At 43.9% G+C, this 25,085-nt stretch overlaps 1 long non-coding RNA gene across 2 annotated transcripts in view; it reads right to left on the bottom strand.

Annotated features, from left to right (window-relative positions):
• LOC141265593 (uncharacterized) overlaps positions 1–25,085 on the bottom strand; it is a 622,209-nt gene that overhangs the window by 233,528 nt on the left and 363,596 nt on the right. For both annotated transcript variants that reach the window (XR_012320126.1, XR_012320127.1), the window contains exon 4: positions 9,364–9,449. This is a non-coding gene — a long non-coding RNA (uncharacterized lncRNA). The remainder of the gene's footprint in view (positions 1–9,363; positions 9,450–25,085) is intronic.

Genomic DNA, 25,085 nt, shown 5'->3' with positions numbered 1-25,085 from the left:
GATAATCTCCTGTTGATAAAATAGTGATTTTATCAAAACTACAGCAAGCAGCCCAGTAAGTGACACATCGCTGGATTCATGCTGCTCCCCGATTAGCTGGCAAAAAACAATAAGTACAGGACTTTTTTTTTTTAAATAAATTAATGTTTTGTATTACATGAATGATGATATGTTTCAGGGGCGGACGAAGAAGGGGGCTTTTTATGCAAGAACACTACAAGGGCTCTTTGAGGTCCAATAATGTGTCTGTGATAGAAGCTGCTTGCTACTTTGGAAGAGGAGATGTTCCCCCATTCATCATGTGACCCTGTGGCAGCTGCACAGGTTGCACCAATGGTATATCTATCCCTGGTTTCAGTGGCCTCCATGTTTTAATTAATTTTCCTTGCCACCAACCACAGACTCCTTAAGTAAAATCAGATCTTTGCGGAAAGTGTCAGAAGCTAGACCCTCAGCAATGACCAGATCTCCATGAAGCTTCCATATAATAAAGTTATACTGTATGTGGTTGTATAAAATGACCCATTTGAAAGCCTTATAAACATCACAGACATCAAAAGATTTTATAGAACTTTAGTTTTAAGATTTCTTTCCATGAGAACCACGTAGGCTAGTAAATCTAAAATGAAAAACAGGATTAGATTTTATAATGTGGCTGATCACCAAACTAATATACATTATTCAATTTTCTCAAACCACAAAATGACAAATTGCATGTGACATTCCCAAGCCTTTAGGGGAAAAATATAGTTCACATACTACTGATTTCACACATTAGAGGAAAATGTGGTAGATCAAAGCATATAAAGATTAAAGTGCAAATAAGCAAGTCAAGGAGTGGCTGATAGAAATGCTCAAATGAACAATGAAGAATTGTGTCCGAGGAACAAGCCTGGAAAAGCAAGCGAGCAACTGATCCGTATGGCAAATAGGCAATAAGCAAGGGAATCAAACATGCAGAATAAATAATTAGCTAAAACAGATTGAATGTTGTCCAGTAATTGACCGAAACATGTTTAATATAGGCTAATGCTGGCAAAATACAAGTCTATTCGGTGCCAGCACTGGGGACTGGATATCAAGGTCCACTTCTGCTTTACTGTAACAGAAGGTTGAGTTGTCCTGATTATATGTAGACAGGGACATAAGAAGAAATCATCCAAATCGTACCGTACCGTTGAAAAGTCATGATCATGACCTCATCAACTTATTGTCAAGGTCATTTTAAGTTTATAGGTTATGAAATACGGTAAAATGTCAACCACATAGTAATACAGTAAGGAATATCTGCCTGCAATCTAGTCGCAAAATCGGGAGTTTAACCTCCACATATGAACGGGTAAGAAAGGGCAACTGCCAGTAACTGATGCAATAATGTGTCCTGAGTATATGTGCATAGTGTGAATGAGCAGCTACAGAAATGCAAATCTAGCATAACAAACGCTAATAAATCACTGAATTTATGGGTTACATTTTAATTACATTTGTGTCTTACTATTGGTCTTTTGAAACTATTTCCAGGGATATTATAGTTTCTCAAGTTAAATATCTATACTTCTTTCCTTTTTGGGCTTTCTGATAATAAAAATTTTGCAACAAAAAATCAAAATATACTGTCTGAATTGTGCTTAGAGTAGTTTAAATATCAATAAAAACTACATATGTAACTTGATGACACGTATCAATACCCTATTTTTAAAATCTTTGATTACTGCCAGTAAATGGAAATAATACTGTTCATTGTATATCTCAATTCCCCGGCAATCAGCATTGTTCTTGAAAATAGTGATCAATAAACTGATACAATATTGCATAAAGTTAGAACATAATGCATATATAAATTATCAAAAGAAATAAAGCATTGACCACATATCAAATCATGTAGTTTATGTTGCTGATTTCATTACAGAAAAGTTGAGGATTTAGTGCAGATTCCAGGCTTTTGCACCATTAGGCCTAATTCATATGTCAGCGCTTTTCACATATGCAAAAAATTTTTTATCCGTGCTGTCAGAAAAAAATAGACATGTCTCCATGAACCTTTGCACGGACATATGGCACACGGTCCGTGAAAAAGACAAGGACATGTGAACAGCCTCATAGACAATAATGGGTATGTGTTGTATCTCTAAAACCATGGATAGAACATGTCTGTGCAACACAGATGTCTGAATGAGGCCTAAGGGTTCAGGGTGTCGTGAAGTGGGCAAATTTACCAGTTAAAGCAGGATAGTTTGAACAGGCAAACAGTGCCTGGAGAATTAACAGCTAAGCGGGCTTACATGCACTAACCACTATGGTGATGGACCTTCTTCCCTGGGAATAGATTCAACTCTAATGACAGCATTTACTGTTGGTTAATTGAGTAAGTGTCTAACACCTTCTTACATGAATGCACTGGTCACCTTAAAGAGAACCCATCATCAGGATTTTCCATGTTACACTAAAGTTATGGGCATAATGGCGCTGTCATACTGATTCAATAGATCCCTTCAGTGTAGAAATCTTCAGCCAGGTCTCTGCTCAATCATCATTAGAAGTTTCGGATTACTAAATTCTTCATGCATCAGGGTGGGCCAGTGGGGTGAGACTATGGGTAGGGTCTTAGGCTCTGCCACGGCCCTTCCGCTGCCTTTGGTGGCTTTATCTTATTCATCATTTAAATTTAATGCTGGTGCCGTCCTAGCTGCTTGTGGCACTTGCGCAGATTGATCTGAAGGCGGGCTTCAGGAAAATGGCGCCAGACACGGCGCATGTGCGGATCGAATGCCAGTGGTCTTCAGTAAATTGGCACCAGAACATGCGCAGATTTAAATTTCGGCTTAATGATGAACTGAGATCTCATTTTGTGTATACGCTGCCATGGAGACATTTTCCTGAAGCTCGCCACCAGATCAATCTGCGCAAGTGCCAACCACAGCTTGGACGACAACAGCACAAAATTTAGATGAGGAAGAAGATAAAGACAGACACCATAGGGGCCGTTGCTGAGCCGGAGACCCTACCCACAGGCCCGCCCCACAGGCCCGTCCTGATGCACGAAAAGTTTAGGAATCCGAAACTTCTAATGATGATTTCACAAAAAACAGATGAAGATTTGTACATTAAAAGTTCCTATTAAATCAGTATGACAGCGCCATTATGCTTATGATTAACATGGATAATCCTGATAATAGGTTCTCTTTAAACAAGGAGTCATGAGAGTGTGAATCAGTCTCAACTTATCTATACTTGCTATATGTTATGGGTACAGATGAATGGATATTTGAAATTCAAATTTGCTGACTTTGCTGAATTTTCCTCATGAAACACAATACTGAAAAGCTTTTAATTGCTTGGAAAATACTTGTATAACACTCTCAGTTTTTGTAAGGAGAGAGAAGAAAGTTGGAGAGGAGACGGTAAATATACGCGCTCTCTCTCACTCTCATCTGTATAATCAGCTTACCTGGATTTGGAGATGAAATTCAACTCTACTGTACAAACTGCCCATTCGTCATCCAACTGTGCTCAATTGGGCACAGTAGTTCTCTGATGACCGAGGTACTGACCACTACTGTGCATGGGGAGGCATGGGTGGCCACACAATACATCATTAGCCTGCCTTCTGATGCTTAACAATAATAATAATAATAATAATAATAATTTTTATTTTTATAGCGCCAACATATTCCGCAGCACTTTACAAATTTTAGGGGGGACTTATACAAACAAACAATACAGAATAAACATAACTCATATCGAAAGGAGTGAGGGCCCTGCTCGCAAGCTTACAGTCTATGAGGAAATGGGGGAGACACAAAAGGTAGAATGTACATATATTGTATAATGCAGCCTTGATATACTATATAGGATTAATAATACATGGACTAGTCGCCTGCCAGTATGTGAGCAGTCCTGACCGAGGCTATTATGTGCATGGTTGGTATGAACCTGAAATTGAAGAAGATTTTAATATGGGGGAAAACTGGGACGGACAACTAGGATGAACAGATAGTGTGTGGAGGCGATACGCCAGTCTAAAGAAATGGGTTTTTAGGGTTCGCTTGAAACTGTGGGTATTGGGAATTAATCGAACTGTCCTGGGTAATGCATTCCAAAGAATTGGCGCAGCATGTGAGAAATCTTGGAGACGGGAGTGGGAAGTTCAGATTATGGAGGATTTAAGTTTTAAGTCACTGGCAGAACGGAGGGCACGTGTAGGGTGGTAGACTGAGACAAGGGAGGAGATGTAGGGGGGTACTGAAGCATGGAGCGCTTTGTGGGTAAGCGTGATAAGTTTAAATTTAACTCTATATTGGATGGGTAACCAATGCAATGACTGGCACAGGGAAGAGGCATCGGTGTAGCGGTTGGTGAGGAATATGATCCTGGCTGCTGCGTTAAGGACGGATTGGAGAGGGGAGAGTTTAGTAAGAGGGAGCCCGATAAGTAGTGAGTTGCAGTAGTCCAGACGAGAATAAATAAGAGCGACAGTAAGAGTTTTTGCCGAGTCAAAGGTGAGAAAAGTCCTGATTCTTGAGATGTTTTTGAGGTGTAGATGACATGAACGAGCAAGTGATTTGATGTGAGGAGTGAAGGAAAGATCTGAATCAAAAATGACCCCAAGACAGCGGGCTTGTTGCTGGGGAGTAATGGTTGAGCCACAAATGGAAATGGCAATATCGGGCACAGGTAGGTTAGTGGAGGGAGAAAATACGAGTAGTTCAGTTTTAGACAGAGGGAGGACATAATGTTAGCCACAGCAGAAAGACAATCACTGGTCTTTTGTAGTAATGCAGGGGTGATGTCCGGAGCAGAGGTGTATAATTGGGTGTCATCAGCATAGAGATGGTACTGAAAACCGAATCTGCTGATTGTTTGTCCAATGGGAGCGGTGTATAAGGAGAAAAGCAGGGGGCCTGGGACTGAACCTTGAGGAACCCCTAAAGTAAGGGGAAGGAGAGAGGAGGAGGAGCCGGCGAAAGACACAGAGAAGGAGCGGTCAGAGAGATAGGAGGAGAACCAGGAGAGAACAGTGTCCTTGAGGCCAATAGTGCGGAGCATAGTGAGGAGGAGCTGGTGATCCACAGTGTCAGATGCTGCAGAGAGATCCAGGAGAATCAGCAGGGAATAGTGACCATTAGATTTAGCTGTTAGTAGATCATTAGAGACTTTAGTGAGGGCAGTTTCAGTAGAATGTAAAGAGCGTAAACCAGATTGTAAAGGGTCAAGAAGAGAGTTGTCTGAGAGATAGCGGATTAGACGGGAATGGACCAGGCGTTCCAAGAGTTTAGAGATAAAGGGAAGATTGGAAACAGGTCTGTAGTTGGCCGTGCAGTTCTTGTTAAGGGATGTTTTTTTAAGTAATGGATGTATGCTGGTGTGTTTAAAAGAAGAGGGAAAGATACCAGATGAGAGGGAGAGGTTGAAAATTTTAGTTAGGTGAGTGGTGACAGCTGGAACAAGGGACTAAAGGAGATGTGAGGGAATAGGGTCACTGGTGCATTTGGTAGGGCGAGAAGATGCAAGGAGCCTGATCACTCCGTCTTCCGTGACTGGTTCGAAATCAGAAAGTGAGCAAGATACAATGTGGCAGGGGAGAGCATGCCAAACGTTTGGGGATTGGGAGAAAATTTCCTGTCAAATATGGTCAAATTTTTCTTTGAAATAATTGGTCAGATCGTCTGCGCTGAGGTCGGTGATCGGGGCCTGTGCTGTTTGATTGAGGAGAGAATGAAACGTGTCAAAGAGTCATTTAGGATTATTGGAAAGTGAGATTATGAGGTTGTTAAAGTAGGTTTGTTTGGAGAGGTGAAGTGCAGAGTTATATGTTTTCAGCATAAATTTATAATTGAGGAAATCTTCGGGCAGATTCGATTTTCTCCACAGCCTTTCAGCGCACCTGGAACACTGCTGGAGAAGACGTGTTTGAGGTGTGTGCCAGGGTTGTCGCCGTCTATGCCGAATTGTTCTTTGTGTAGAAGGTGCGGCTTCATCCAGGGCGTATAGCATTATTTCGTTATAATGCTTTAATGCAGAGTCTGGACATGAGAGGGAGGAGATTGGGGCCAATGATGAATGCAACTTTTTCATAAATTTCTGGGTGTTAATGACGCGTATATTTCTATAAGTGTGGAAAGTGGGGGGGTCTTGAGTAGAGTCACAGTTCTTGACAGAGAATGAAAGAAGATTATGGTCAGACAGTGGAAGGGGAGAGTTAGAAAAGTCATGTACTGAGCAAAGCCGGGAGAAGATCAGGTCCAATGTGTTCCCATCCTCATGTGTAGGAGAATTAGCAAGCTGTGAAAGGCCGAAGGAGGAGGTTAGTGATAAAAGGTGAGCGGCAGATGGGGAAAGAGGATCGCCAATTGGGATGTTAAAATCTCCCATGATTATCGTGGGGATGTCGCAGGATAGAAAATTTGGAAGCCAGGCAGCAAAGTGATCCAGGAACTGACGGAAGGGACCTGGAGGGCGATAGACAACCGCCACTCGCAGGGCGAAGGGCCGGTAGAGTCTGACTGTGTGGGCCTCAAAAGAAGGGAAGATAAGGGAGGGTACTGGGGGGGATAACCTGAAAAGTACATTTTGTTGAAAGAAGCAGACCAACACCTCCAACTGATCTGTTGTCAGGTCTCGGAGTATGAGAGAAGTGTAGGCCACCATAGGAGAGAGCTGCAGCGGCGGTGGTGTCCGACTGGACAGAGAAGGAAGATAAAGAGAGTGAGCAGATGGTTGAGTGATTTGTGAGAGCGTTTCCTGTGTTGTATGGTGGGAATGTATGGATCTGTGTGGTATAACATTGTGAAGAGAGCATGAGAGCTGTACATAGGAGAAGAGAGGAGTGAGGGGTTAATATGGATGAAGTGTGCCGAATTTGTGGGAGAACGGTGAATGTGGATGATTGTAGCAGCCAGAATATAAATGGTACAGATACAAATGGTGAATACTGTTTGCCAAAAAGATGACCTGGAAGCAAGATGCTTCACCAATGTAGGAAATGGTGGTGGGCAAGTTTTTTTTTTTTTTGCTGACCTCACAAATTGTGTCTCAAAATGTATGAACTCACAAGGAACTATGTACTTCAGGAAATTTGGCTTGAACTCGATCCTCTGCGGATTGATCTGCTTATCTCTAGTTTTGGGTGCTGGTACTTTTCACCACAAAAAAAGGTTAGCCAGCAGCAAAATTTCTCGCAACCTCGGGCTCTGAAAACCATGAATTCCTCCTTGCATTCACGTTATAGTTACGGGTTTTTCCAAGTTCCACCATGTTCGCAGAAGGAAAAAGCACAGCATGCTACACTTTTTTCCATTAAAGTGGCTGCCTCCTGAATGCAAACCAAACGGACTCAATTATAGCAAATGTTGTTTGTATGGCACCATTTGTATCCATAGAACGGATGCATTTCTTGCGTGGACCTAACAGGTATCAGTATAACTTTAAAAAATTGATGAGAATTAATTGAGATCTTGTTAGGCCTCCTTCAGGCGTCCATTTTTCTCATACAATCCTTAGGCCTCACTCAGACATCCGTGTTGCACGTACTTGTTTTATCCATAGTTTTTACACAGACTGATCAGTCTGTAGAAAATCGCAGTGACATATTTCTAAGTTTGATCCGAGGGTCAGATCAAATCGTCAATGCAAGTCTATGGATCAGTGAAAAATGAGACCTCACTTGAATGACATCTGTTTGTGGTCCGATTTTCACAGGCTGTCAGAAAAGAGAAGGTGGAGAATTTTTTTTTTCTCCACGTACTAGAAAAACCCATGACACTCAGACCACACTCTGATCAAATTTTGATCAAAATAATCGGTCTCGTACGTGACAAAAACGGACGTCTGACTGAGGTCTTACAATGAAATTACACAACTTCTCATAGACTGATGCCGTGATACCAGTGAGGACAGATTAATAAAGGTAGTCGTTGGTGTATGTCAGTAATAAATATATTTTGAAAAGTGTTAATATAATAAGTTGCCAATACTTAAAAAAATATATCCTAATATAAATATATATCAAACATACAACAAAAACTTAGTTTGATACATTTATTAATTTATTAAGAATTACTAAAATTGAGCTAAAAAATTATGAATTTCTGCAATTGTTTGACATACAAGCTTACAAAAGTCCCACAATGGTATCCCATATATAGTGATATTGATCACAAAAAACTCTAACAATATGTAACGACTGCTTTCATATAGGATATTAATCCAAAAAAGCAAGAAAATGAGTATATCAGATCATAAAATTTAACCTTTATTAAATAAAGTCATGACACAATGAAAACTTATTAAAAAAAACCCAGTAACTTCATAAGGTGGGTATCGTCAAAATAACAATAAATCACATATACCATACAAATGGATCACAGGACACTGTAAACAAAATGTACAATATCCTTCAATATATCATAAAATTCTCTCGGTACATTCATTAATAACATATTTATACATAGTTTAGTTAGTTAATTCAAATGACCCATGTTTTTGTGTCTTAAAATAGTTTTATTTGTGTACACTTATAAACACTTATTAATTTTGGTATACTCCGTTGGCACTGACCTTTCTACACGTTACCTGTAGTGCGGATGGGTGCACGCATGTAGGATAGACTAACTTCCTGGTTCTTCCCGACATGGGCGATGTGACTGGTACAGCAACCCCTATATATAACCTACATCACATATCTAATATTGTGCTCCCTGAAGAAGGCTGACAAAACGCGCGTCGGAGCGGCGGGTCGTCCGGTTTGTTTATCCCCCTATTCCACCAGGTAATGGACACCACAGCAAACACTATGTATATGATTATATGTGGGTTAAGTTCATTGTGACCCACCAATGTGAGCTATTAACACCAATTCTATTCTAAATACAGATTGCTGTGCAACTTTACTTATTTTTTGGTCTGTTATAGCTATTGAGTCCAATCTATATACTTTAGCCCCACAATTTTGTTTATAGTGTCCTGTGATCCATTTGTATGGTATATGTGATTTATTGTTATTTTGACGATACCCACTTTATGAGGTTACTGGTGTTTTTTAATAAGTTTTTATTGTGTCATGACTTTATTTAATAAAGGTTAAATTTTATGATCTGATATACTCATTTTCTTGCTTTTTTTGAATTAATATCCTATAAGAAAGCAGTCGTTACAAATTGTTTGACATACAGTAGCTATGTATGAATAAGACATCTGATGAAAAAAAGATACTACTCCATAAGGGCTATTCAGATTTCTCACCAGTGTAAGTTTTATTTCCTTTAATATTTAATACATATTTTATGAATGGCTTGGAGATATGATGTATTGCACCATGCTACCCATAGTGTGTACAAGTAAACAACCTGCGGACTTTCTACTTACTGTGGCTCAGTAGATTTCTCCTGCAAGGATAGCGGTGTGAAATATCTTGTTCTTGTCTAGCCCTGGTGACTTGGGCATTGCCAATGCTACAAAACACAAACATTTCACTTTAACATTATCAAATACTTTATGACTAAATCATTTAATTAAATCCATATATCTGCACTTCCTCCATCCATCTTTGGCTTAGCTAATGGCAAGCCGGCTCTTATCTAGTATGAATACCTTACATGGTCATAAAATAAACATTTTTTTTCAGCAATGTTTAGAGACTCATAAGGTACAGTATATATGAGAAAATCTATTAACTGCACTAGAGTTGTTGGAAATGATATGCAATAGAAGAAATGTAGCCTGCAGCTTTACCTGAGCCCTCTGGAACCTTATAAAAGATTTGTGTCTACTCGGTAATAAATTATACTTTCCTAGTATCTGCCCTGCAAGAATTAAAATGTCAGAGGGGATAACTAAAGCGATGGAATGTAAAGACACCTATGTTTTAAACCTAGGGCTAGTTACTTTATCACTTCTTTTCATGAGACAGTCAAATTAGATTACTTTTAAACAGAAGTAGAAGCAGTTTCTGCATTTTCTTCAAAGAAGTGTAAAAGCCAAGTTTTTTTGGGTATTTTTCAGTCCATATGGGCTGAAATTCCGATATTATCAAGTTCTCTCCTGGGTCAAATTGCTGTTAAACTGAAAACATAAAACATACATATGGACATTGCAATAAATAGGTTATTGGATGACCAGCATGGTTGCTTTAAAGGGATTTTTTAACAGTAAAGGCCTAGCCTAAGAGGTCCATGCTCCGGGACACATGTTGACCAGCACAGTAAAAGGTACAATCTGACCTAACATGCACAGCTGCTCACATGCACAGGTTACTCTATGTACACTATTAAGGCATGCTCATTTTGCTATTCTACCCAGCTAATTCTTCCCTTTTCTTTGCTCTATCTAGAAACACAAAGTCTCTTGTCCCCGCATTTATCATCCCCTTCTTGATCTCCTGACCCAGCTGTCCCCCCCCCCCTCCTGCCAGGGACTTTTGCAGTGACTTATGACTCATACAGGGAAAATGTACCTCCTGTTTCTACATAGAGCTTAGAAGGATTCAGCTAGTCAGTTTTCAGTCACGTGATGTCATAGACCTAATGGAAAACAGAAGAATTACCTGGATAGAAACGCAAAATGAGCAATTGTAAGTACACCGTGCTATATAATATGATGATTGCAATATATTAAGAAGTAGTGATGAGCGCAAGTGCTCGTTACTCGAGTTTGCCTAGGGTGCCCCATTTATGCACTAAGTATTGCGGTTGCTCGTGTGACATGTTCGAATCCCCGCGTCCGCCTTTTTCGCGGCTGTTAGACAGCCACAAAACATGCAGGGATTGCCAGACAGACATGTAATGTTTTGTGGGCATGGAAACTCGAACATCTCACTCAAGCACCCACCTTACTTGGCGCATACCCAAGCACCCTAGGCCAGGGTTCCCCAACTCCAGTCCTCAAGGCCCACCCCCAGGTCATGTTTTCAGGATTTCCTTAGTATTACACAGGTGATGAAATTATTGCCTGTGCAGGTGATGTAATTATCACCTGTGCAATACTAAGGAAATCCTGGAAACATGACTTGTTGGTGGGCCTTGAGGACTGGAGTCGGGGAACCCTGCCCTAGGCAAATTCGAGTAACAAGCACTTGCTCTCATCACTGTTAAGAAAATAATTTTTTTGATGGGAATGCTTTTTTAAATATCTACGTTTTTTAACATCTTGTTTCTATTTTTTTTTTTAATTCAACACCCTTTCCAAAAATTACATGATAAGAAAATGCTAGGTCCTAAAATCCAGCACCTGAAACAGGAACACTGTATTTGTATGGTACAGATATACAACTTGACTAGTATAATAGATGTGCAAAAAAATATAGTTTGCAACATGCACACTTTGAGGTAGACACTCTCAGATTTTAAAGAATTTCCATTTATGTTTTTCTAAAACAATTATTTACCCCCTTCACAAAAAAAGATTGCACTAGAAAAGCAAAAACTACAGTCACAGTACAGACTGACACTGATTTCAGATTTTTTATCCTTGCAAAAATATTGTGCTGCCTTGCTGCTGCTCTTGAGTGCATTAAGAATGGAGACAAAAAATGTGTAATAGTTATTAAAACAGGACAAATGACAGTTACACCATATCACTGATCAGTCACACTGAGTCTGGTACTTCTACTGCTGGCACCTTCTCCTATATCTCTCTCCTATCAATTGAATATCTGTATTATTCACAGACTAATACACACATTTTCTTGACATCTAAAATTGTACAACATATTACTATCTGGAGTATTTGTCCAATTCTTGAGTTCTTTCGCTAACGATTAGTGATGTGCGAGGACTAAAATGCTTGGGTGATCGATGCTCGGGTCGAGCACATTGGAATGCTCGGTTGATCGACCCGAGCAACAAGCCCAATGTAAGTCTATGGGAAACTCGAGCATTTTTCAGATGGCTCCCCCCGGCGGTCTGCAGAGGGCCTAAAAATTGCCCAAATCGATGGGAACAGTGCTCAAATGACATGGGGACAGCATGGGAAAGGCCCCTGGAAGCATTTCTGACTCCCAGGTCACTTGTGTCAACAACGTTGTCAGAGGTATTACGAACTCACAATAAAACATACAAAAACGAAACCAAAATGGATTTTCCTGGGAAATATGTTAAGGAACATACTTTGCAGGGTAATGACTTGTATATAAAATAAAATAAATAACCAAAAACAAAAATGCTCCACCACACCTTGGGCTATGTTCACAAGTAGCGTTTTTGATGCGTTTTTTTACTTTTGCATTGCTTTCAACTGTGACAAATGCATTCACCAGGAAATGTCATTTTAACATTTTACAACCTTATCTGGCCATGTGCTGTGTGAGATATCATAAAACACATTGAGTTTCATTTATGAAGTAGGGACTCTGAAAGTCACAAAGCCTATTTTTATAGGGCCATCAGGCGGCGTTTACTATTCTTAAAGGGCCAGCAGTCGGCCCTCACTATTCTTAGAGAGCCACCAGCCGGCTATGCTTTATGTGTTCCCATTACTAAAGAGTGGGTATCCTATACTGTTATTGTTTATGCAGTGAGTGGCAGGGCTGCCCAAAATTTGGACGCACCCCAATACCCCTTTGAAGTGACTTAGAGGAGGGCCTCCTGAAAACAATGTTCCCATTATTAGGAAGTAGGTCTCCCATTGTGTTTGCCTATGCAGTGAATGCAAGGGCTGCCAAAAATTGGGAGGCACTCCAATGCCCCTTGGAAGAGATGTGGAGGAGGGCCTCATAAAAAAATGTTCCCATTAGAAATGAGCGAGTCTCCTATACTTGTAATGCCCATGCACTAAGTGTATGAGCAGACAAATATTTACCCCTGGGGGGTATACATGAACATACTGTATACATTTTTTTTCTTACGGGCATCATAAACACCCTTTAAAAAAATTATGTGGGTGTTGCATCACGGACCACGGTCACCTTGGTGATATGGTGGTGAAGGATGAGGATGAGGAGAAGGAGGAGGACAAGAGCAAATAGCCAAAATCAGAAAGCGTATACCCATTTATGGGTGTGAAGAGGTGCATGGGAATACACCTCCCAAAAAAATACACTGGATTTGAGTTTATGTTATGCTGCTATCATTCGTGGTATTGAGAAGTCTGGCCCAATCCGGCCCTTGTTAATTTCTATAAGAGTCAGCCGGTCAGCATTTTCAGTTGACAGACGGATGCGCTTATCAGTTATAATTCCTCCATCGGCAATAAAAACCCGCTCTGATAAAACGCTGGCGGCAGGGCAGGCCAGGACCTTCAAGGCATAGAGAGCCAGTTCATTCCACATATCCAGTTTGGATACCCAATAATTATAAAGTACAGAGGAATCATGGAGGACGTTGGTACGGTCAGCAAGGTATTCCCTCAGCATCTTCCCAAACTTTGCACTCCTTGTGAGAGTACCCCGCGCCTCAGGGCTTCTGCGATGGGAGTGGCTGAGAAAATTCTCCCAGAACTTTGACAGTGTTCCCCTGCCTCTGCTGGATTGAAGTTGTGTCTCTCTCGCCTGTACTCCTTGGTTGTCCAATGAACTGTGACCTCTGCCGCCAGCATTTTCAGATGGGAATTTTTTAATAGTTCCGCAACAAGGGCCTTCTGGTACTGCCCCATTTTTGTAGACCTGTCCGCCTCAGGAATAAGAGATATAAAGTTCTCCTTGTAGCGTGTGTCTAGGAGTGTCACAAACCAGTAATGACTGTCACCCAAAATTTTGAGAAAACGAGGGTCATGGGAAAGGCAGCATAACATAAACTGAGCCATGCATGTCAGACTGCTAACAGGCAAGACTTTCGTGTCCTCACCAAGAGGATGACTGACCATGCTCTCCTCCTCCTTCTCTCTGTCCTCTGGCCATCCATGCTGAACAGACAGTATGACAGCTGTGCAGGTAGTACCGTCTATAGCGCATGAAACTAGCTCCTGTTCTTCCTCCTCCTCCTCCTCTCCCTCATTGTCACCCACTCCACGTTGGGATGAGACAAGGCTGGGCTGTGTGTAATCACTCTGTATGGTTCCTTGCTCCATCTCATCGTTCTCCGCCTGCAATGCATCCTCTTTGATTGTGAGCAGAGAGCATTTCAGAAGACAGAGAAGCAGGATGGTGAAGCTAATTATGGCGTCATCACCGCTCACCAACTTGGTGGCGTCCTCAAAGTTTTGGAAGATGGTACAGATGTCTGACATCCATGTCCACTCCTGAGGTCTTATATGTGGAGTCTGAACTGAATACCGACGGCCTTGTTGATGCTGGTACTCAACAACTGCCCTCTTCTGCTTACAAATCCTTCCCAACATCTGCAGTGTAGAGTTCCAACGCGTGGGGACATCACACACCAGTCTGTGAGCCAGAAGCTGCAAACGCTGCTGAAACACGGCAAGGGCATCGGAAGCTGTAGGTGACTTTCTAAAATGGGCACATAGGCGGCGTACTTTAAGAAGCAGATCTGGAAGCTCCGGGTAGGATTTGAGAAACCGCTGAACCACGATGTTAAGCACATGGGCTAGGCATGGTACGTGTATGAGCTCGCCTCACCTCAGAGCCACCACCAGGTTCCGGCCATTGTCACAAATGACCATGCCTGGCTGTAGGTTCAGTGGTGTGAGCCACAGATCTGCCTGCTCTTTCAGAGCTGTCCACAACTCTTCAGCATTGTGCGGTTTGTCACCTAAGCATATTAGCTTCAGCACAGCCTGTTGCCGCTTGGCCGAGGCAGTGCTGCAGTGCTTCCAGCTTGTGACTGATGTGGTCATTTCGAAGATGGAGGCTGAAGAGGAGGAGGAGGCTGAGGAGGATGAGGTGCAGGAGCTGTAGACCGTGGGGGAAACCCTGATTGACCTAGGGCCTGCAATCCTTGGCGTCGGGAGGACGTGTTCCGTCCCAAGGTCCGACTGGCTCCTGGCTTCCACTATGTTAACCCAGTGTGCCGTCAGCGAGATGTACCGTCCCTGCCAACAAGCACTTGTCCACGTGTCCGTGGTTAGGTGGACTTTCCCAGTAATTGCGTTGTTGAGGGCACGGCTAATGTTTTGGGACACATGCTTGTGTAATGCGGTGACAGCACACCGGGAGAAATAGTGGCGGCTGGGGACCGAGTACCAAGGGATGGCCGCCGCCATCAGGTTGCGGAATGCTTCCATCTCCACGAGCCTAAAAGGCAACATTTCGAGCGCAAGCAGTCGTGAAATGTGGGAATTTAGTAGTGTGGCCCGTGGGGCGTTGGCTGCGTATTTGCGCTTGCGTTCCAAAGACTGGGGTATGGACAACTGAACGCTGCGCTGGGACAAGGACGTGGACATGCTTCCTGATGCTGTTACTTGAGAGTGTGTAATGACAGGTGCAGGTCAGGAGGCATCTTCGCATGCACCATGGACAGGGGATTGGCTTGCATGTACAACAGCGGAATAAGCAATGGTGCGACCCACAGACACTGTTCCTGGACCCTGGGGTTCAGCCCACAAAGTCAGGTGCTTTGCTGCAATGTGCCTGATCATGCTGGTGGTGGTCAGGCTGCTAGTTTTGCCACGCCTGCTGATGCTGGCCTGGCCGGTGGTGCAAATGGCCTTTTTGGGGTTATCAACAGTCTTTAAAAAACAACCAGACCTAAAAGTTGTACTGGCAACTTCCTTCATTTTGGTGTTACGGGGAACGGTTGCCTGCCTTCTGTCTGCGGCCACCACCCCTGCCTGTTGGGGTGCTCTGCCTCTCTCCCCCTGTGTGCTGCTGTCCTCGCTCTGCATGTCCTCCTGCCAGGTTGGGTCAGTTACTATATTATCCACCACCTCGTCTTACACTTCCGCACCCTCTTCCTCCTCCTGACTTTCTGGCAATTGTGTCTCATCATTGTCCACCTCTTGTGACACTTTCCCACCGTCGTCTTCGTGTGACCATGGATGCTAAAATATTTGGGCATCGATACATGCGATCTCCTCTTGCCCCGCTTCAAGTGGACCGGGTGAGAGGCCCGAATCTATAAATGGAAAAGAGAACAGCTCTTCAGAGTGTCAAAGTGTGGGATCAGTTTTCTCCGGGCACTCGGCATGGTGGGAGCAAGGAGGATCAGGGTGAGGAATATGCGGTCCAGACTCACGGCTACTGAGACTTGACTGTGTGGAAGACAGGGTGGTGATGGTGGCTAAGTGACTGGAAGCATTATCCGATATCCAACCAGCAACCTTTTGACACTGCTCTGGGCTCAATAGTGGTGTGCTGCGGTCCCCTAGGAATTGGAACAGGAAAGTCAGGCTAGAAGATGTGAGTGTTTGTTGTGGCACAATTTCAGCTTGCCCACGGCCTCGGCCTCTGCATGCACCATCACCATCACGTCCAGTTCTCTGTCCCTTGCCACGCGCCATGCCCATTTTAAATGGAGGACAATATCTTCAACGCTCACTACAAATGGCTGAATTTGGAGCGAAGTTATATGTAATCCGTGTGATGGAGAAACCACAGTTTTAAATACCTGGCCTGTAGGTAACTATTTTGAACACCAAACCGGTGCCAAAAACTTTGCTGACACACTGAAAAAAAATTAGAATGGAGGCCAGACATGTCAGAATTTTCAGAAAACGTATATGTGATCCGTGTGACGGACAAACCAGTTTTAAATACCTGGCCTGTAGGTAACTATTTTGAACAGCAAACCAGTGTCAAAAACTTTGCTGACACACTGAAAAAAAATTTGAATTGAGGCAAAAAATGCAGTATTTTCAGTGCAATTATATGTGATCCGTGTGATGGACAAACCACAGTTTTAAATAGCTGGATTTTTAGCGCTGTAATATGGAAAGGACCTGGCTGTATTCTGCAGTGCCAACAAACAAATGGTGCAGAAAAATGGTGTTCTCTGGATTGCTTTTTAAGCAAATAATGAGGATTAAGATCCCCAAAAAATTATTCCTGGCCCCTGAGACCTGGGCCTTTGTCTAGAAATATCTAACAGCAGCAGAAAGCAGAACTGGAATGGAGCCTCTTGTGCTATATGCACTGCAGTCTGCTATATACACTGCCTGCCTGCCTTTATGCACTGCCTGCCTGATATCTCTGCAGATGGATTAGTCCTCAGAAGGACTGTTTGTTGAGATGGATATGTGTAATGTACTTGTTTTCTCCCTACACTACCTAATACACAACCAAATCTCTCCCTAGCTCAGCAGCACCTCTCCCTACACTGCCTGTTTGCGGAGTAGACTGTGACGAGCATGGCGGCGCCAGGTCTGATATAGACATGATGACGTTGTGCGGCCAGCCAATCACTGTAATGCCACAAACAACATGGCTGCTGCATTACAGTGAGTGGCAGGCAATCCCTGCATGTTGATTGGCGCTCTAAAGAGCGGCAAACATGCAGGGAGGGGACCCGATCATCCGCCCGAACATCTTGCAAGTACTCGGCGAGCTCCGAGCATCTCGAGTACTGAGATGCTCGGGCGAGAACCAAGTACTTGCGAGTATGCTCGCTCATCAGTACTAACGGTCTCTGACATCTTCTCACCATTCCAAATCACTGTAAAATTGCTGTTTTCTCCTGGCATAGGCTATTATACTGGCTATGATAATCCCCTCTGATTGGCTGTGATTAGTGATGAGTAGAGATGAGCGAACATGTTCGGAAAATGTTCCGTTTTTTTCAAATTCAGTATGAACATTGCACATTCGGATTCGTGATCGGACCCCCGAGCTTTTTTACTCAAAATCGGCAAAATTCGCCCAAAGTGCGGTAAATGAACGCATTTCCACTAGTGTATTTTTTAGGACTTTGGCTAGGATAGTGGTGTTGTATTATAAGCCGGTGGGGGGGACATGTTTGATGAGGGGAGGGGGTGGGGAGAGGTCAGAGGTGCGACTGTTATTCTTTATTTTTTTAATTTTTTTAACTTAATGTGTGGAGATTCCGGCAAGCCAATCAGGGAACAGGAACAATCCACAACGTCCAGACACAAGGGCTTGTGTCATTGGCTGCCAAAGTCACATGTCCTTCTCCATATAAATAGTGGACATGTTGTTTTGGCGCTGTTTTGTCAGTGTAACACCGCAAAGAGGCTGCTCCGGCTGCTGCAACTGGATAGTGAGAGTGAGATAGTTAACTAGGTGGTTGCTTGGAAGTCAGATAATTTAGATAGATAGGATTCTGTATGGCTGTGAAATCAACCTTCCAGCAGATCAATCATTTTTGCTATTAGTGTGGTCCAGACAGAGACACCAGGCCACATATCAGCATAGAACTCTGTTGTGCTGATATTGTGCTCCATGCAGGAGTACACTTTCGAAACTCAAATTTTTTCTGTTACTACCGTGCTACATATACAAGGCTACATCTGAGCTTGTAATTGTTTTGTTCTGAGATTCTGCTGCATCCAGGGCCCCACAGTAAAAATCATTTTTTTTCTGTTACTATCATGCTGCATAAACAAGGCCACATATGATATTGTAATTGTTTTCCGCTGGGATTCTGCTGTATCCAGGGCTCCTCAGTAGAAAATCTATTTTTTTTATGTTACTACTGTGCTACATAATCAAGGCCATATCTGAGCTTGTAAATGTTTTGCGCTGAGATTCTGCTGTATCCAGGACTCCACAGTAGAAAATCTACTTTTTGTTGCTAATAGGCTAGCGTGTTCCAGCCACACTATCTGAGCCAATAAATACTGATTGGTAATTTAGTGACAGGTGACTGACAGGTTTATTAAACAGCTGGTTAAAAGAGTGGAAGGGTACATTCAACATGAGTGGGAAAAAGCGAGGTTGTGGTGGAAGGGGGAATAGGCTTGGTGTTCAAGGTATACATGGGGTAGGTGGTAATGTTAGTGAAAGCTCTACTGAACCAACACCGTTACGTCCTATCCAAAGAAAACTGACTTCTGTTACTGGATGGGCTACTCCACTCCCTTCCTTTGGTAGCCACATTGTAGATGAAGGCCAGAAAGAGCATGTGCTCCAGTGGATGGCAAGCGCTGCATCAAGTGGCCTCTCCTCCTCTTCCTTCACCTCAACATCACTCACAGTACAGTCATCAGAGGTTGTACTATCATGTCTTGTGTCCTGGTATCCCGTGTATTGTCCTTGTGACATGGCTGCTTTTATATGTTCCTAATAAAAGCTTAATTTTATCGAAGATCCGCTGGAAGACCACATTTCTTTTTCCTGTTGTACCCCAATTACCCTCATTTTCCCCAGCATCATAACTCTCCAACTGCCCAACTGACTGTAGGGAACCACAGATGGGCAAGTCTGCAGAGATGTTCACACATTCTATGCCATGGGCATCAGAGATCTGCTCCAAAGATTCACAGACTCAAGAGGAGGAAAGCAAGGGTTGCCTTGCCTGGGCCTTTTTTGAGACCACAAAGGATAAACCAACTCACGTTATCTGCCAACTTTGCAAAAAACTACTCAGTAGAAGAAAAAAATTACAATAATTTGACTACTACATGCATGAACGGCACATGCGTCTGGGAATCTTACTGAGCTAAAATGCAGACCAGCGGGCCTCGCTAACCACCAGCTGCCTTATCAACAAGATCTTCTGCTTCTTCCTCCATCACAGTGATAAGTGTTCTCACACAGGTCTCTGGCCGCAGAACCTCCACTTGTTTACCTGCTCCAGTCAGGGTGAGTGAGGGCCCGTCAGCTGTAATGGAAGTGGACATGCCTGTTGTTTTTGTTTCACCATAACATCGCCGCCTGCACCTCACTCACGGTCCAGCAGTTTGTTGTGTTCACCCTACTCCACCCTCTCTCAGCATTGCAGCCGGCCCTTGGTCCGGCAGTTGTGGTCACGTAAAAGAGTGTTTCATCCTACACATAACAAAGCTAAGAGGTTGAACTCCTCCATCTCCAATCTATTGGTCACGGAAATGCTGCCTTTCCGCGTGGTGGATACAGATGGTTTTTGAAAGCTGATGGGCATCGCAGTCCCCCCAGTACCAGTTGCCCATTCGCCATTACTTCTCTAAAAAAGCTGTGCCTGTACTATACCAGCATATCGCAGACAACATCACCCGTTCCTTAAGTAAATCTATGTCTGACAGGACTACTAAGTAGTACGGACTAGAAAGTAGCACGTGGACTAGTAAGTAGTACGTGGTAGATGAAGACAGCACTCTGGAAAACAGAAAGTGCAATAAAAAACCTTTATTCCAAAAGCACACAATTCGAACATGGAGCTGGGGAAGCGGGGATCCTCACGGACAGTGGCCGTTTCACGTCTAAATGACGCTTCAACGGGTCCAGGGTATTGGAACCCCAAGGCTTGCGGGACAAACGTCTGTATGAAACACTTACTCCACTGCTTCTGCCTCCTTCCCCTCCTCTAGGGCCTCCTCCTGCGCCCTCATCCGGTGCCTTAATGAGACACACATTCCAACAGTGCAGAGAGAATCCCCCCCACCACCATACTGTGCAGCTAGGGCTCACCGCAATCAGGTAGTGTTAAAATTAATATGCTTTGGAGATCGCAGTCATACAACTGAAGAGTTGCGGACAGCTATCCAGACCGAGTTTGAGAAATGGCTGTCTTCACTGAATCTGGAGCCAGGGAAAGCCGTGTGCGATAACGGTGTGAACCTGGTGGCAGCACTATGCCGGGGCAACTACACACATGTGCCTTGCATTGCTCTCGCCCTCAACCTGGTGGTACAGCAATTTCTCCACCACTATCTCGGCCTGGATGCGCTGCAGCAGAAAGCACGATCGCTGTGTGCTCACTTCCACCATTCACACCCCACGGGTCATCGACTTGCATACATACAGAGGTTTTTGGCCACACCTGTTAACTGGTTGATATGTGATGTGCCGACACGGTGGAATTACACTCGGCACATGTTGCAGCGACTGTGGCAGCAGCGACGAGCCCTGACGCAGTATCTCATGTCGTATAGCCTGGGCCAATGCATAATGGACGTGGTGCAAATCATGTTTGCGGTGTGGGCACAGATTAAGGACCTCTGCACCCTTCTGCACAGTTTTGAAATGGCTATTAAGATGGTTAGCACTAATGATGCCATCATCAGTATCACTATTCCGGTCATCTACATGCTGAAGCACACTTTGAATAGTTTGTGAGGGAAGGTGGTGGTCTCAGAGAAAAAGAAGGAAGCAGAGGAGGATGCGGAAGGGATAACAATGTCTCTAAGTTCCATACTGTCGTCACACAGGTGGGTGCCAAAGGAGGGTGGATTACAGCGATCCAGGGGGTCTAATGGTACCAGACAAACTGTTAGTGAAGGTGCAGGAGCTGAGAAACAAATGGAGGAGAAAGACGTGATGGGCAAGCAACAGTCAGGAGATGAAGAGGATAATCATCCCCTCTCTGTCATCTGTGGCTGGCGGGATGGGACCAAGGAAGCAAGCATCAATGTTACCCAGCCATCAACAAACTGTGGGCTTGGACCTCATGGAAGAGCCCGACACATGAGCGCCTTCTTGCTGCACTATCTGCAACGTGATCCCTATATTGTTAGGATTCAAAATAGTGCTGACTTTTGGGTTGGCACTCTGTTAAATTCACGGTACAAGAGTAAATTTTGCCAGATGCTTCCCAACCTGGAAAATGACCTACGCATGCTGGAGTATCGAAACAACCTTTGAGACAACCTTAAGAGTGGTTTTCCCTAAGACAGTAGTGAGGCACACAGTGTGCATTGCAGTTCTAGACTTGCCACCCCAGGAATATAAATTCATCAACGCAAAAACATTAGCAGCAGCGTAAGTGGCAGAAGCAATTTCTGTGAATCGTTTCACACATTTTTTAGACCAGCAAATGCACGAGCACAACAGAGTACAAGTCTGACATGTAGTGAACGACTGGAGAGGATGGTGCAGGAGTATTTCGAGCTCAATATCAATACCATCAGGGAGCGTTTGGACCCTTGTACATTTTGGTCTTCAAAAATGGAAGAGTGGCCTGAGCTCGCCTGTCACGCCTTGAAGGTTTTATCATGCCCGGTAGCCAGCGTTCTCTCAGAACGTGTCTTCAGCGCTGCTGGTGGTGTCCTGACGGATGAGCGTATCCGGCTGTCCCCTGAAAGTGTAGACCACCTAACTTTCATAAAGATGAACAAGTCATGGATCTCGGATCTCCAAGGACTTTTGCACCCCAGTCGCAAACTGGGCAGACTAGGCAATGGTGTAGTTTTTAGGGTGCTGCATTGATCTCGCATAATTGCACTCTGTGATATCTTTGTCATGGCTTCTGTGACTGCTGTTGCTACTGCTGCTAATGTTAACAATAATTTTTTGAAATGTGGAGACTCCTGGTTGAGTCTCCATCTGGTGTGTTTCCTGTAGTGGAAGAGGTGTTGGTCCCCATTATACTATTTCTACTCTGGTGAAATTGATGCCACTTTGATGGTGTCCTGGTTGGGTCTCCATCTGGTGTGTTTCCTGCAGCAGTAGAACTGTTAGAACCCTCCTGTTTGTTTTTTCCATCTTGTGTTTTGCGGTCATGTTACCATCTGCCTTTATATTCCAGCTCCACCCTTTTGGCTGTGCTGGACTTCAGTGTTTGACTGTTTCTCTAGCCAGGTGCTTCGGTGCCTTTCTCTGTCAGTTCGCTTGGTCCTTCTGGGACCTCTAGTACCTTTTTGTCTGTTTGTCTTTTTGTGTTCTGCAACAACTTCTCTGTTTAGGAGGTGTCCCATTTTTGTCCCAGTCCTTAGTTCTTTTAGGGACCGCTCCCCTTATGCTATAGGTCTTCGTTCAGACTAGCCGCGGACAAAGGCGGGTCTGTTCGCTAGGAACAGGCAGCCCGCTGCATCGTAGGGATTCAGCTTAGTCTTACTGTAGGGATAGCTTTCCCCTTTCTTTCCTTAGTTCTTGTTGCAGATCATAACAAGAGCTCCCAGATCGGCAGACTTCCTGTGTTACTACTGTGACAAAGTCACTGGCAGAATACTGGAGGGGAGATATGTTTCACTGAGGCGGTTAGTTTCAGTGATGTGAAATGTGAAAATCTTCTCCTGCATGGAAAGTGCAGAGAGGGTTAATCAGCCATTTAAAAGGGCATGTTTTATAGATGAATGACTATAGTGCGAGCAGGAGGTCATTCACCATATCTCCACCCCAGGGCAGGGTCTGGGCTTTAAATAGCCAGCTTTTTCACTCAGGTGTTGTTCAGTGGGTGGAAGCTAGCTCCTGAGAGAGAGGAGCTTGTGTTTGTGTGCTAAACTGGACCATGTGCTATTTCTAACCTGAGTGGCCAGACCTCGGCCACAGTAAGAACTGTTCTATACCTTTTTCCTTTTTGTTTCCTGTTAGGCAAGAAAGGCCATGTTTATGTTATGCACTTGGCCGTGGTTTAGGCTGCTTCCTATAATAAACCACCAAATCTTTTAAAGAACAGTGTCCTGTATCTACCTCTGAGTGCAGCAGAGCAAGCCGCTTTACCACACTATTCTTACATTTTTCTAGCAGTAGTATTCTACGAAACTGATGTTTGGCACCTTAGTGTGGCTGAGCAGAAAAGCAGTTTGAGCTATTGCATGAGGTATCAGGACTCCCAGCAGAGCAGGCCTACACTGAACCCTAACCCACCTCGTCTTCATTTGAAGTTAAATTCAAAGCTGTAACTGCTGGCCCTGAGCCTGACACTTCATGCATGGCCCATGGCTGACTGCTGCTGTGCCATTATAAAATTTGTACTGTGGGTCAATTTATACCACTTTTCCTGGTGTCTGCTCCTAATTTTTTGAAATGTGGAGACTCCTCGTTGGGTCTCCATCTGGTGTGTTTCCTGTAGTGAAAGGGGTGTCGGTCCCCATTATACTATTTCTACTCTGGTGAAATCGATGCTACTTTGGTGGTGTCTGCCCCTAATTTTTTGAAAAGTGGAGACTCTTGGTTGGGTCTCCTTCATGTGTGTTGCCTGTAGCAGTAGGGCTCCGAGACCAGCAGGCTGCACTTACTTTCAGTCAACTACCTGTGTTACTATCCTTACATTTTTCTAGCAATAGTATTCTATGAAACTGATATTTGTGCCACCTGAGTGTGGCTGAGCAGGAAAGCAGTTTGAGCTATTGCTATTGCAGTTTGAGCTATTGCTATTGCAGTTTGAGCTATGGCTGACTGCTGCTGTGCCATTCTAAAATTTGTACTGTGGGTCAATTTATGCCACTTTTCCTGGTGTCTGCCTCTAATTTGAGTAGTTTTGGTTGCTTTTGGGCCCCTTTGAATGTCTTGTGTATGAATTTGGTTTTGCCTCCCATTGAATGCAATGGGACACGGATATGATTGGCAAACTGTTCAGCGAACCTTTTGGTGAACATCGAGAACTTTGCCGAGAAGAACCGAACCTTGAAAGGTTCGCTCATCTCTAGTAATGAGCGCAAGTTTGCCTAGGGTGCTCGGGCATGCAGAGTGTATCGTGGGTGCTCAAGTGTCATGTTTGAGTCCTCGCGCATGCATATCTCCCGGCTGGTAGACCGCCACAAAACATGCAGGGATTGCCCGTGTCTGTCAGACAGTCTCGCCATTTTTTGTGGCTGTCAAAAAGTTATAAAACATGTGGATGCAGTGACTCGATCATGTCACTCGAGCCCCCGCGATACTCTGTGGATACCCATGCATCCTAGGCAAACTCGAGTAAGGCTATGTGCCCACGATGCAGAAATGCTCCAGATTTTTTCCTGAGCGTTTCTGCATCTCCCTGGCAGAAAAAACACATGCGGATGAGTCGCGGTACACTGAAGGACCTGCCGACGTCAGCGGTCGCGTGACCCATCACATGACTAAATGTCAGTGCAGGTCCTTGAGTCCTCCACGATCTGCCGGCAAGCGAAGACAAGCACACCGGGGGCCATCAGAAGGTAAGTATAGTATACCATTCGCACATTGAAACGCATGGAATGCGCATGTACAGATTCAGTGATGCGGATTCCATGCGTTCCAATGCAAGTCAGTGGCGGCGAAAACGCAGCGCTTCCGCAAAATAATTGGTAATGTTGCGTTTTTTTCCACAATGATAATCCGCAGCGGAAATTTCCGCAGCATGTGCACAGCACATGCGGATTATTATTGGGGAACATGGCAGGCCTTCTACCATGCGTTTTTTAAGCGGAATTGCTGCTGCGGAAACGCTTAAAAAACGCATCGTGGGCACACAGCCTAATAAACACTT

Source organism: Phyllobates terribilis, unplaced genomic scaffold (genome assembly GCF_046119375.1).
Source record: "Phyllobates terribilis strain yellow unplaced genomic scaffold, ASM4611937v1 Scaffold_4__5_contigs__length_816908805, whole genome shotgun sequence".
In the NCBI taxonomy this organism is placed as follows: Eukaryota; Metazoa; Chordata; class Amphibia; order Anura; family Dendrobatidae; genus Phyllobates; species Phyllobates terribilis.
This window is presented reverse-complemented; position numbering and strand designations above follow the sequence as displayed.